The sequence below is a fragment of the Prionailurus bengalensis genome, chromosome C2 (assembly GCF_016509475.1).
Source record: "Prionailurus bengalensis isolate Pbe53 chromosome C2, Fcat_Pben_1.1_paternal_pri, whole genome shotgun sequence".
In the NCBI taxonomy this organism is placed as follows: domain Eukaryota; kingdom Metazoa; phylum Chordata; class Mammalia; order Carnivora; family Felidae; genus Prionailurus; species Prionailurus bengalensis.
In genome coordinates this window covers 123,098,727-123,109,507 of record NC_057350.1, presented here as the reverse complement: position 1 = coordinate 123,109,507, position 10,781 = coordinate 123,098,727, and the positions used below count along the sequence as shown (strand labels likewise).

At 42.1% G+C, this 10,781-nt stretch overlaps 1 protein-coding gene across 1 annotated transcript in view; it reads left to right on the top strand.

Moving 5' to 3' along the window:
* The first annotated feature begins 2,741 nt into the window (after positions 1-2,741).
* Positions 2,742-10,781, top strand: part of ZBTB38 (zinc finger and BTB domain containing 38) — a 157,103-nt gene continuing 149,063 nt past the window's right edge. The window contains exon 1 of the mRNA XM_043595254.1: positions 2,742-2,986. The gene's annotated coding sequence lies outside the window, so the exon portion shown is untranslated. The remainder of the gene's footprint in view (positions 2,987-10,781) is intronic.

Genomic DNA, 10,781 nt, shown 5'->3' with positions numbered 1-10,781 from the left:
CATTTCCAGAAAAGAACAAGTAAGAAGTAGAGGCTGGAGAAGTAAAAGAGACTTACCAAGTTGCACAGAAGCTCTTGTATTCATTCCATAATCCCTGCACAGGCCACCAAAAATGTTATGGGGTTGTTGAGTGCAATGGTCAAGGTAGAATTCTTGAGACATTGTATGGTACAACTTAGTAAACTTATTTAAGGAAGACAGGGGAATAGACCCATGGGCAGCTGGTGGTTATATGCATAGTGCTCAAGGGGGAGGAGATGTGCAGGGAGTATTAGTTCATAAATTTTTATTTGATTTTCTACTAATAAAGCTACTTTTGTAGGACTTCTCTGGTGCTTATCATTCAGTTGGGTATTAACTATCAGTGAAATATACAGGCAATCATGAGACCCTTTAAGAATGTAGCAACTAGCACATATTTGATCCTTATTGGAACTACGCAGTCTACAGATAGACTTCTGAGCTAAATGCGCACATTTTTCTGCTTCTGTCCCTCATCAGGTGGAGCCAGTTACCAATCATAAATTGGTAAGGAAAAGTAGGGCTGTCTGACCAGTCTGGCTGTATCTCTCAGCATGTCTTCTAACTGCTCAAAGATTTAGTCCTTGGCTTTGTAGATTCAAAAACTTTTTCAGTTCAGGTCCAAGTAAATTATTTCCACACTGGCTCTAAAAATCAACTGAAATTTTAGCTTAATAACAAGAGCTATAGGGGCGCCTGGGTGGCTCAGTCAGTTAAGCGTCCAACTTCGGCTCAGGTCATGATCTCGCGGTCCATGAGTTCGAGCCCCGCATCGGGCTCTGTGTTGACAGCTCAGAGCCTGGAGCCTGTTTCAGATTGTGTGTCTCCCTCTCTCTCTCTGACCCTCCCCTATTCATGCTCTGTCTCTCTCTGTCTCAAAAATAAATAAACATTAAAAAAAATTTTTTTTAAATAATGAGAGCTATATTTTTCAAAAAAAAAAAAAAAAAAAACAACAACCCAGAAATATTCATGGTAGATTAGTCCTAAACAATCTTTTCCCATGAAGAAGAGCTAAATGGGGGGAAGGAGGGGGGAGAAGAGCTAAGTGGAGACAAAAAATTCTTACCTGAAATGACCCTTGTTCTTTAGAACTCAACTGAAAGGTCACTTCCTTGGGAGAGTTTTCCTTGACCTTGCTAGGAAGTATTGGAGCCCCTGCTCTGAGGTCCTAAGGAATCTTGTGTTAGAAAATCCAACTTGTGGTATTTTTCATGAGTTGTTTATAAGCCTGTATTTCCCATTAGACAATGAGCTCCAAGAGAAAAGAGGTTGTGTCTTATCACTGATTTATCTTCAGTAGTATTTGGACTACAGTATGTGCTCAGAAAAACAAACAAGCAAAAAACCCTAGGGAATGAATTTATTAATTAAATTATGCTATCAGATATTTCTTCTATGGGATCTGCCTTCCAAATGGACAATGAGACCAGTCAGTCATCTCCCCATCTGCACAGTTTTGGAGACACAATGATAAAACTTCCTCCTTGGCTTTTCCTTTTCTAGTCTTTTTAAGGATAGTCACTCTTCTATCCTATACCCTTTTTCATTTGATTTTACAAATGGTCTTTTTCCTGGTTTTATTTACAATGAGACCCCTTATTCTTATCACTAAACCACAACATAGGATGAATAAGTTCTGGAAAAGTCTTCTAGAAGCAACATGTCCCCTGTAGACTATGATCCTTGTGGACTACATCTCCTGATTCGGTCTCCAGATGTTTAACCCATCTCACTTTTGGGTTTACTCACCTCTGTCCACTGACTGTTCTCCCTAGGCACACTGACCTGGTTGTCATACTCCACATTCCCAATTCTTCATGGCTAGATTAGGGATTTGAGTGCATCATATAGATTGATGGGTATAAGTTAAACACAGGATATAGATAAATATTGAGTCTTTGAATTCCAGGAACTTGAATTCAATTTTTAGAGGTCAAAAACAAAAAGTAAATCTGAAATTCAAGAAGCCAAGTGCAGAACAGCCAAGGGTCTCATGTTTCCTATTAGGGCAGGACTAGAGGTCTGAGTATAGATGAGCCTGAGCCTAAAGAAGTGGATGGTGACATGGTCTTGATGAGCTAAAAGAAAGAAAGGAGGGGGAGATAACGAGATTAGAGAAAGGGTAAGGAAGTAGGTGACGGCTTTTTCCCCTGGAAAGTTCTTTGGTCCCTGCTATTCCAAAGAAACTAGCCAAACTTAGCAGACTCAAGTTTTAACATTGCCTTTTCTTTATATAGTATCTACCCAAATTCCAGTTTGTTGTTCAATGTACCTCCTGCATGCTGGTGAATGTTAGAGTCCATGAAGGCATGCGCACTGCTATATCTTCAATACTATCCCTAGAACAGTGGGGCTCGACAAGTGTTTTCTGAATGGATCAATAGGTGTATGTACAGGTAGGTGGTTGTATGTACGAGTCTGTATTGGTTCACTGTGCAGTGCCTGCTCCTACTTCCCACAGCAATTTGTGACTCTGTGATAGGTCCATTTCTCCATCCACCTGCCCTCTTACAGCTCTAAAGGCCCTTAGTCCTTTGGTTCAAATGCCTTAGCTTTGCAGACAAGCTACTTATTAACTAAACCGTTGCACCACTTGTTCTTATAGCCTTAAATTAATTTGGGTTAATTCTTAACTGTTTCCTTTCTGTACATATGTCATTTAAAGGTTTGCCTTTATCTGATTTTCCCCAATTTCCTGTGCATTTGTGGTTTCCTACAGGAGCTCTCCACCAGAGGCCTCAGGCAGCCACACCAAACGAGTGTGGGCATGTAAGTTTTCTAGGAGGACTCCAGCTGCTCTGGGCCTCATTCAACTGGTGTCCATCCCAACATTCCCACTGAAGGCTATTTGTGCTAGAGGAGGAAGAACGCCCTCTCCAGAGCCAGTTCTTGGGGGGAAAAGAAGGATTGTTGATATAGCCAGAGCCCACAAGGAAGAAAGATTATTCTGCAGCAGCTAAAGGTGGGTAACATGCTTTTTCTCCAGTTCAGTAGGAGCAGTCCATGTTTGCTTTCTTTCCCATGAATTTCATTAGTGTGTTTTCATCCCGAGTGATCTTTGGAATAAACAGGAAGGAATGATTTTAAACCTATAGAATAATCTTTCTGGGGAACCAAGAGTTTTTCCACCATTGACTCTAGCAATATCTAGCACAGTGCCTGACATGTAGATGTTCAATAAATGTTTGATGCAGGAAGGAAAGAACAGAAGGAGGGCAGGAGAGAAAGAGAGAAGAAGGGATTGGAGAATGGGCACGGCTGGAAAGAATGTTCATGTATTTGTCAGAAATAATGTGATGATAACATAGTTGTGTTTTGAAAGCTAATTAAGTGCACTATCACTGATACCTACAATCAATAAAACAAATTAAGTCACTTTGCAAAAGGAAGGGTGTATATATAAAGATAAAGTATTAGTATAAACCAGAATAACAACAAAGGTACTCTTTGGAGCTTATGAAGAAAGATAACATCAGTGATTACAGTTTAAGATAAATTCAAAACTCTAATGCAACAGCCATTTGTTCTGTCTATACCAATTTTCAAAACGAATGAAAACCAACAAGAACTTTATCTATGGATAAATGCAGGCTGATCATGGAGTGATAGAACTGACTGCAACCGGTTGGTTTGGTATTTAGAAAAGGTCAACTAATCAGAAACGGTGCACTGAGGAAATTTACAAATATCTAAGCTTCCTGCTGTTGAGAGGGATTAACCACACAGTAATTCAGCAAACGCTCAAAAGCATTTAATTATGTGTCAAGGAAAAACATCTCAGTGCAGGGGGAGGTGAAAAGATTAAGGAAATTAGCGTTTTTTAAAAGTATCAGTCTTTCATTTATTGAGATCATACTGGCTACACAGTTCAGGTCCAGCAAGCCAACTCTAGATGACACATACCTTGCAAAAGAACACATCAGCATGATGGAGCTAGAAGGGAATAATAAGACATAATTTTTATAAAATCAAGATCTCTTAACTAAGGGATTGTTTCTTCAGTAAGTCAAATTGTAACATATGTTAAGGTTCTCAATGTTAGGAAAAGCCATAATTATTTTATATTATTTTAATTTGGGGAAAATAAAACATAACCTAGGAGAAAATCCAAAAACATCTCTAAAACAAATTCCGAGAGACTTTCTTTTGACCAGCTTTGCAAAGATTGTGTCAATGGGGTGTCTAATTTGGTTTGAAAGGTTTGTCAGAGTGATTTAGACCATCATGGTCGGCACGATTGTATTATAAAAGAAAACTGTTGGTAATGTGACTAGCAGAAACAAGAAACAAAAAAACAAAAACAAAAAACAAAACAAAACAAAACAAAACAAAAAACCCATGGACCTTATTGCTGTGAGTTGTTCCCAAAGTTATAATAATATAATTCCACTTTTACCTGTGCAATAAATTTCACCTCTGAAACTGATTATTTCAAGAGTTGAGTAAGTCCCAAACTTTAGCCAGTGATAATTTTTGCCCTACCTTTTACAAGTTGTACTACCACTGACATGTTTTTTCTTTAAGTCAAATTAGGCTGTTTTTTTTGTTTGTTTGTTTTTAAGTAATCTGTTTACCCAACATGGGACTTGAACTCACAATCCCAAGACTAAGAGTCGCATACTCTACTGACTAAGCCAGCCAGGCACCTCAAGTCAAATTAGCTTTTTAACTTAAATATATTTAAAAGGAAACTTAGTGGATGTTACCACCTAAAATCATCTCAGGCATTCTTTGGAAAATACTTCCATCATGTGATGATGATGAGGAGAAGGAGGAGGATGATTAATAATAATAGTAATAACAATAATAATAATAATAATAATAATAATAATAATGAGAAGAAGAAGGAAAAGTTAAAGACTGTTTCCAAACTAATTCTGTGAAATAGAGACATATTGGTAGAGAAGAAATCAGAATCCTTAGAGCTCATGGGAAAATGTTAGGGTAAATCATATGCTCAGATTACAGTTTGTTCTTTGAAGCTTTATGTAAGAAGCAAGTTAATATTTACATGGCATTGAACTTCAAAGTCCAGGAAATAATAAGGAGGAAAAGAGAGTGAGAGAAAAACAGTTTGTGTCACTTCCTTGCTCCTCCTTACCCTGTGGCAAGGCCCCAAGGGGGCAGCAGGACACAACCACTGGAGGGAACCAAAACAGTGGGGTTGGGTCTTATCTTTCCAGAGTTCAATAGTTTTTTATTAAGTTATAAAAATTTATTATGCTAAGATACAAGTGCTCTGTTTCCCGACTCACATGGTGACTATTATTGATAGAGTCTCATTATGTCTTTAAATAATCATCTTTCCTTGGTGTGAAATTCTTTCCCTTACTTTTTTGTAGGGATGTGATCTCTGATTATGTTGTGTGTCTTTGCCATGATACTCTTGGTTTATAGAAGAGAGTGCTGTTATTATAACATGGTAGGACATTATTTATGTGTCCAGTACAATGAACATCATCAATATTTTCCAGTACTTCCTTTCTGAATCTTCCTCTTATTGGGGGGTTTTCACTTATTCCTGACTTTTAAGTTAGACCAGCCTCATCCACAATACCAGCAGGGTGGACAAGGGGTGGGCCCCGTATCAGACACCGTTCCGGGCTTGCTTCAAAGGGAGTCATCATGCCTGAAGCAGTAGTAAACCAGTGCCTATCTGGAGGGGAGCCACTGCTTGCATTTTAAAATTCTGGTCATGTGGTATATTGAGATTGCATGTATTTAGATACATTTAGAAATGTTGAGTCCCATAAAAGATCCTTTGAAGTCAGGCTCCATTGTTTGGCAGCCCTGTGTGTTCTTAAAAGAGTATCTGGAAGACAGAAAAGGAAGCTGGAGAGAAACTTCCTTCAAATGAAAAGACAGCATGAGAATTTTTAAAGTTAACTACCTGCTCCTTCGAGGAGGAGGACCATAATTCTCCATCCCTTAACTGTGGGATATACACGTTGACTTCCTTCCAAAGAGTACAGTACGGAAGGGAGGCGAGGAGAAAACTCAACAGAGGAGAAAACTGACAAGCATGACTTTAACCTGGCTAGCCCATGTCCAGTACGTACCTTGATAGGATATGAATGAAAATAGCACTTTACCTCTATGGTCTTCCTCCCCAAAACTTATAATCCCAGTTTAATCACGAGAAAAACATCAGACAAACCCCAGTGGTAGGAAATGCTATAAATAATTGATCAGTATTCCTCAAAACTGCCCAAGTCTTCACAAACAAGAAAAATATAAGAAGCTCTCACAGCCCAGGGGAGCCTAAGGAGACATTACAACTAAGTGTAATGTGTTACCCTGGATGCTTTCCTAGAACAACAACCAAAAAAGGACATTATTGAAAAACCAAGGAAATCTGAGTATGGACTTTAGTTAAAAATGTTGTAACCGTTTTGATTCACTGGTTATGACAAACGCACCATACTAACGTAAGGCATTACCAATAGGGGAGACTTGGGTGTTGGGTATATGAGAATTCTCTCTTCCATCTTCTCAAATTTCCTCTAAACCTAAAACTAAAATTAAAAGTTTATTTAAAAAAAAAAAAGCTAACTTACAGAGAAACCACTCTTTGGAAAACTACTGAGAGTCTTCATGACTCTCAATATTTCCTAAATATCTTAGGGAAAACTTCTGGTGGTTCTTGCCCTAAGATAATGGGGACACGTTCTTGTTGTACAGTCTAGTGCTTGAAGGTACTTCAAGAGGGGAATCCAGAAGGAAAGGCAGGGATAAATAATTTAAGATACACATTCATTCATTCATTCATTCATTCATTCACCCATACCCCTGCACTGAGAGAGTGATACCCATCCCCTTGGTTCAGCTCTTCCTGGTCTCCTTCATGGACTTCTTTGTATCTGTCCATCCTTAAAGTTGGTATTTCTCTTATACACTCATGTACCTATTATCCTACATTTCTGCATTCTTGGCTTTATATATCATTCATTTGCCAATAATTCTCTGATGTGTAAATGGATCTACCTGTCCAAAGATGTCCCCACTTAGGTGTCCCACATGCACAACATGCAGCAGTACGTAGTGCTCCTGAGAACTTGCTGAACCCATTGTTTTTCTTTTAATCTTTAATGTTTATTTATTTTTGAGAGAGAGAGAGAGCATGAGCCAGGGAGGGGCAGAGAGAGAGGGAGACAGAATCTGAAGCAGGCTCCAGGCTCTGAGCTGTCAGCACAGAGCCCAACGCAGGGCTCAAACTCACAAACTGTGAGATCATGACCTGAGCTGGAGTTGGATGCTTAACTGACTGAGCCACCCACCCACCCCTCTTTTAATCCTTCTCTTTGTGAATGATGCCACCACCCTGTCAGCCACTCAGATCAGGAACTCACCCTGTGCGAGCTATCCCACGAAGCCCCTTAGTTACCAAATTGTCCAGATTCTACCTCCTGAATTTTTCTCAGAGCTGAGGCCTTCTCTCCAACCTCAGAGCTTCAGTCCAGCTTCTCATTATGCCTCCTCCCAGAGACAGCTTATTCCCTAGCTGAACTCCCATCTCCAGCCCCATCCACCCCTGCCCCTGCCCACAGAGCTGACCACACTACCACCCTGCCAACAACCCTCCACGGTTCCCTAGCACCCTGGAATAAAGGCCAGGCCATCAGCCCTGCATACAAGTCTTCACAGATTGCCTCCTCCTGTCATTTCACCTCATCTGCCACTTCCCAAACTCACCTCCTGCTCCTATGATACTACTGGGGATCCCTTCTCCTGATTTCTTCCCATGTCCTCCTCCTACTTCACTAGTCAACCCAAACTCTCTTTGGAAATGTTCTCTGAGCCTTCAAGCCCACGGCACCCTCCAGGGCTCCTCCTTCGTGTTCTGGGTTCCCCTCCCAGTCCCAACCCCTTTCCCCAACCCACACCACCTCCGCTGCGTATAACTCAGGCATTACATTCAGTCATTCATTCAGTAATTGGCTTGTCTAAATTCTAAAACTACAGCAGTGAACAAAACAGAATTTTAAAAACCCTGCCTTGGAGCTTCTAGTTGTTTTGTCTTTGATTTTCCTGGCTCTCCCTTGGAACTCTTTGAAGGTGGGAAATGCTTTTATATGCATCTTAAGTGCTTAGCATAGTATCTAACACATAATTGGTGTTCAAAAAGTACAGATGAATACAAGAATGAAGACCAACGGTTTTGTTCCTCTCCTCCTTCAAGCCAACCCAAATAGAAGAGCCCCAGAAATGCCTTCAACATGCTGAGGAGAAAGAACTTTAATATCACTCCATCCTTCCCCAAGTCCTCCTTCCAACTTAGTTAATTTCATTTTACTTTGAGCAGCACAAGTGTAGTGACTCATCTGCTCTTCTTCTCTGAGGGTCCTCACTTGCCTCTGGAGACAATAATAATTACACAATCAGTATATTATAAATGCTGGCGGTTCATTTTTAATTTTAAGAACTAAGCTCTAGGGGTACCTGGGTGGCTCAGTCGGTTCAGCATCCAACTTCGGCTCAGGTCACGATCTCACGGTTTGTGAGTTCGAGCCCCGTGTCGGGCTCTGTGCTGACAGCTCAGAGCTTGGAGCGTGCTTCAGATTCTGTGCTTCCCTCTCTCTCTGTTCCTCCCCTGCTCATGCTCTCTCTGTCAAAATAAAAAATAAACGTTAAAAAAAAAAAAAGAACCAAGCTCTAGATGAAGCACCAACAGTTATATTTCTAGAACAAAACATAAAAGTTGTAAACCTCGGTGCCATGTAACAGTGATAGTAAGGGTGCCGGGCATTAGGGATTGGGAATCAGAGAGTAGAAGTGGAAGGACACACAAAGTGGGTCAGTTTCCTTGTTTACAAAAATGGGAGTCACACAAAGCTGCTTTACACCGATGGGTCAAGAACTAGAAAATTATACTTAAATTTCTGTTGCTTTTCTTTTTACTGGAAAGCCTTTGGTACTGTTTGAATTTTTTAAAATCAGGTACACGTTATATTTATAAATTTTAGAACGCTAGTTGGACTAGAAAATCACTGAAGGAGGGGCACCTGGGTGGATCAGTCAGTTAAGCGTCCAGCTCTTGGTTTTGGCTCAGGTCATGATCTCAGTTTGTGGGTTCGAGCCCACGTCGGGCTCCTCGCTGACAGTGTGGGGCTTGCTGGGAATTCTCCTTCCCTCTCTCTTCCTCTCTCTCCCCACCCCCCCACCCCCGCTCTCTCTCAAAATAAACTTAAAAAAAAAAAAGAAATCAATGAAGGGGAGGTAGACTGTTTCATGGTGAGGGAGCAGTCACTGGGAAGTTAGTTGGAGTCCCTTATGTGTGGGGACGTGCCGGGAGGTGGACGTGTCCAGGGTTGACTGCAGCTGGTGACCTCAGGGAGGTCTGGCCTTCCCGTCAGTGCTGAGTCACTGGCTGAACTGCGGCTGACACGTTGTCCTGACTGTAAGGCCACCACAGGTGCCCCCTCCCGCTCAGTCCCCAAAGCCTCAGGGACATACCTCTGGGAATAGAGCGGAGGTGCTGGCAAGTCCAACACAACCTCCCGGAAAGCCTTCCTCTCCTGACAGGGAATGCGCCGTGGCCGTCCTCTTCTCTCTTTGTCCCCTTTTCTGATGATGTCATTCTCATCTGTCCCATGGAGCTGTTGGCAGAACACAGCCTCTGGAGCTGGAAGACCTGGGTGAGAAGGTGGCCACACACCGCCTTGTCCAGGGACCTTGTGCGGGACACCCAGATTTTTTACACCCTGTTTCCCTCCTGCCCTCCCGTAACATGCCCTTCCCACGTCTCTGGGTTCTTTGTTGTATAGGAGACAGAGACAGGCAGAGACAGAGAGACCTGGCCAGCCCAGATGTGTCACCATCAATAGGCATCTGGTGAGGGACCACCTTATACCACCTTCCCCTCGGAAGTTTGTAGCATTGGGCCTTCCTTCGGGGCAGACCACATTCAGCGCTCACGTTTACCCGGTTCAGCTCTGATGTTCACACCTTCTCCAAGAATGGCTGTGTGTGCCTGTGCATGGTGTGTGTTGCTGGTAATGATTCTGGAGGGGTTTCACTGTAAGGCCGTTCTTCTCTGCATTCTTTTGGTAAGCGTGTTGTGATAAGATGAGGCTGAGACCAGGGGTGAGTTTGAGTTTTTCCATTCCCTGGATTTGGACAGGAGGAGAAAGGCCTGAGAAGCTCTGAGCTAGTTGGAGACTGCTCTCACCAGCCCCTGAGCCAGTGTCTTATGATCACTTGCTCTTGCTGGAGAGGATTTTTCTGGGAAGGCCTGTGAGTCAGGAGCCCCAGAATCCTCGCCTAGATGACTTCAAAGGAGTCACGGGCTTCTCGATGCCTGATGAATAAGTGGAAGATGATACAGCTTGCCTTCACCAGTCTCAAAGCCTTCTGACCCTTTTGGGGAGAGGATCAGCAGTGGGGAAATGTGTCATCAGCGTTTCCCTTTGCTGGCCCTTTGTCTTTCCTGCAGACCCATGTCTGATTCCGCATCCAAGAAGCTTGACGTCTGATTTCTGCTCTTATCTTGTTTTGCTTTTTTCCATTGTTTTTCTAAATTCTAAATCGAATCATTCAGGGCTCTTGATGGTCTCCAAAATGAGTTGATTTTTCCTAGCCTGTTATTCAGATTCTGGCCCCTTCCCATTTTCCCATTTGCAACGCCCTGTCATCCCACCAAATTCATCAGCTAACCATTTCCTGAGTCCATCACAGACACTTCCACCCTTGTTTGTGCTTGTCCTCTCATCTGGATGCACCCCGCCACCCCCACCCCTCAGATTTTACTTTCTCTTCTC